At 39.7% G+C, this 2,521-nt stretch overlaps 1 protein-coding gene across 1 annotated transcript in view; it reads left to right on the forward strand.

The window, feature by feature from the left end:
• Nucleotides 1-2,521, forward strand: part of LAMA3 (laminin, alpha 3) — a 368,228-nt gene that overhangs the window by 340,440 nt on the left and 25,267 nt on the right. The gene's annotated exons all lie outside the window — the stretch shown is intronic.

Below are 2,521 nucleotides of genomic sequence, written 5' to 3' on the forward strand. Positions count from 1 at the left end.
TTTCATCGGAAAACCATGTCCCATTCACCCTACAGCCTTGATCTTGCCCCTTCACACTTCTTTTTGTTCCTCAAACTCAAAAGAACATTGAGTCCCTCAAGGATGCCAAAGCTACCATTTGACATGGTATGGATCAGGGTACAGAATTCTTCAGGGTAGGATCAGAGAGAGGGAGACAGTGCCTTCAGAAGTGGATAGCTCTAGTTGGAGACTCTGTGGAGAAACAAGAGCTTCACATTTTGATATTTATGTTTAATAAAGGTTTCAGTGATTTTGTAGCCATACTTTTTGGGTTACTCTCATATTTCAATGGAAGTTTATCCCCACCCTAGGGTAAGTCCTAAAAGAAACCAGGTTTAGAAAATATGTTCTCAGCATATCATAGTATACACAGTATCTTCTAAGTATGTTATAGAATTGAATTTGTGTATATTTGTAAGTGAATTTTTATACCTTTTATTTATACTTTGTAAGAGCTAAGGTGAAATATCACAGTTATAAGTAATAGTATAGTTGAGGTTTTAGGTGTAAGGAAACATTCAGAGTGGATCCCTATTATTCCTTTCTATATGACACAAAAGAGTCACTATTCTGCACCCCCCCTTACCCCCAGCAACAGTGGTATCTGCTGAACATTTAGATGGAGGTTGGGGGAACATAAGGTTGTTTGCTCTTTCCCTATATAAAGCAAGCACAGCCACAGAAATCAACTTCAGTAAGGAGGAACTGTCTGCAATTTAAGAGGATTTAGTTAGAGCGGTTATGCAGGCACAGATGTTAACTGATACTTAGAAATCCCCTTGGAATGAGCAGAAATTTCAAATAGAGGTAGACATAGAGTGCTGCGATCCTTAGATTTGTTTCTTTAGAATTGGCAAGCACAGCAAACATCTAGTGTTGCTTGAAAGGTAGGATGATAGTTGGCACTGTGGTAAGGTAGAATTGAGAAAGCCTCTCCTTTTGCCATGTCTCTGCTTATCAGCCCTTAGGTCTTTCTTAAGCACTAGCGCTGAAGAAGTAAGGACCAGCATTGAGACTGTGGGGCTGGCTTGTCCATCAAAGTGGAATGTTTGCACCTGGGTCTTGTGATGCCCAACATTTGTTTCCTCTGGCAAGGGTAGGAACGCTTAGTACACCTGCCCAAAATGATTAAAAGCAATGCGGTCAGTCAGTCCTGATCAATGGAGTCCTGAACAATATATATATATATATATATCCTTACATATATATATGTTGTTGTTGTTAAGTACCGTCGAGTCGGTTCTGACCGACTTACCCTAGGTAGCAGCCCAGTGCTTGGCTCTAATAAATTACCTATTAGTTATGCTTCTGATTGATGATGTGTTGCCCTGACTTCAGGGTGGAGGGGTGGGGGAGCAACTCTACATACTGTGCATCTTCTGTATCTTGTACCTTTTGTGGACACTGGTCATTCTTGAGTTACCTACTGACATTATTGTCTGCATTTTTAAAGCTGACAATGTATGATCACACAAAAAGGAAGATTATCCCTTTTAGTGTCGGGTCATGGGACATCTACCCATCCCGGCAGCAGTATAGGAATCTCAGGAGAACCCTAACCATACAATATGTACTAGTTAGTGACTAGAAAGTAGTCAAAGGTGCAGTGTGTTACAGCTCAGAGACTAAGGAAAGCCTAGTCTAATACAGCTCTTCCTTTTTGTATCCCTAATCAGGTTCAACATTTCTACACCTGCTTTCCGAGGTTGCATGAAAAATCTGAAGAAAACGAGCGGTGTTGTTAGGTTGAATGATACTGTGGGGGTGACAAAAAAGTGCTCAGAAGACTGGAAGGTGAGTGAAGAGTTCTCCATGAATATGCTGCAGAATGCAGAGCTTCGCATAGGTGGGCTTCTCAACCAACCCATCTCTGGTCTTCAATAACATATCAACTTCTGACTGTTTTTTGTTTCTGGTAGCATAGAGTAAAATGGACTAAATACTTGCAAGATCTAGAACCTCTACAGACTTACACAATAACTTTGCAAGAATGTAAAGAAACCAATCATACATACAACACTGAGTGATTGGTAATTTATCATGCAGTAAAGTAAATTTTACTTCTTCCTGAGGCAATATACATCACATTGATTAGTTCTAGTGTAGTGATATGGGTTAAGACATGGTATTTCAGTCACAAAGTCATTAACATGCCAGTAATTTTCTCCATGTTTGCATTTCAGCTTGTGCGATCGGCCTCTTTCTCCAGAGGAGGGCAATTGAGTTTCAGCAATTTGGACCTCCCATTGCCAAACAACTTCCAGGTCTCATTCGGGTTTCAGACCTTTCAACCCAGTGGCATATTGTTAAATCATCAAACACGGGTATGAAATACTGCATTAATATTGAACAAGATTCAAACTTAAATCAAAGTCTGATGTCAAAGACAGTAGAGATATTAGAAGGTAAATTAGTTGGGCATTTTATCATCATCATATCCCAAATACTATTATATGCAAGGGTGAGTAAAAATGTTTTGCTACTGGAGTTCCAGTTCATA

Source organism: Chrysochloris asiatica, unplaced genomic scaffold (genome assembly GCF_000296735.1).
Source record: "Chrysochloris asiatica unplaced genomic scaffold, ChrAsi1.0 scaffold00015, whole genome shotgun sequence".
NCBI lineage: Eukaryota > Metazoa > Chordata > Mammalia > Afrosoricida > Chrysochloridae > Chrysochloris > Chrysochloris asiatica.